Genomic DNA, 915 nt, shown 5'->3' on the forward strand with positions numbered 1-915 from the left:
TTAATGGCTATGTTTAGTGATTTGATCAAAAATTTTGCATCAAATTATCTCTTTCAGTTTAAAAAAATGTTAAGAATTTTTTTAATGTGTTTAACCTTTACTAGTCACCCTCAACACGATGCAACATCAAAGGAATTCTTTTGGAAAAAAACGAAATAATCTGGTTTGTGAGGGAAGAACTTTTATATGTCATCATCATTACTCACCAAATTATATAATTATAGTAGAGAATAATTGTGTAAGCAAGGAAGGATCAAAAAGATATGACATAAATCCTTTTTAGTTATGTTCTCAAAACGGATCCAAACAACATTAGATTTTTATCTTCCATGACAAATCAGATGTCAAGGTAAATTTGGCTATCTCTTCTATTGAATGCGCTTCTCAATTAGATGACAAACAAATGATATGCTCAAGCTGCTATAATTTAACAATATAGAAATAAAAGTCTTTAATCTTTCTTATTTTTTCTCCATAATCCCTCCACCCATTTCAGCATTGAGGAAAGAGAAACTTGTCATGAATGCTTCTGAGAACAAAACATCAGCCTTTTTTCTTAAGGATTTTGAGTTTATCTTATTTATACGTGCTTCAATATCAGGTAAACCAATATCTAATTTTTTTTCCTTCTCCTTGGCTCTAGTAAAACTTTGATGCTTACAAAGACTGTCATCATCAAATACAAAAATTACCACAGGTGCCAAACTAGTTGGGCTAGAACTTAATCTTTCTTAGATGAGGATGCTATTGTAGAAGATGATGGCTTTCATCTTTTTAAGCTGTATGGAAATTATTTTTCAAATATTACATAGAAGCTACAAATATATGCATTTATTATAACTTAAATGCAAATAGATATTCCATAAATACAATTGAATTTTCACTATTTGTATATTTTTTAAAATTTTGACATTT

This window comes from Suncus etruscus, chromosome 2 (genome assembly GCF_024139225.1).
Source record: "Suncus etruscus isolate mSunEtr1 chromosome 2, mSunEtr1.pri.cur, whole genome shotgun sequence".
NCBI classification, from domain to species: domain Eukaryota; kingdom Metazoa; phylum Chordata; class Mammalia; order Eulipotyphla; family Soricidae; genus Suncus; species Suncus etruscus.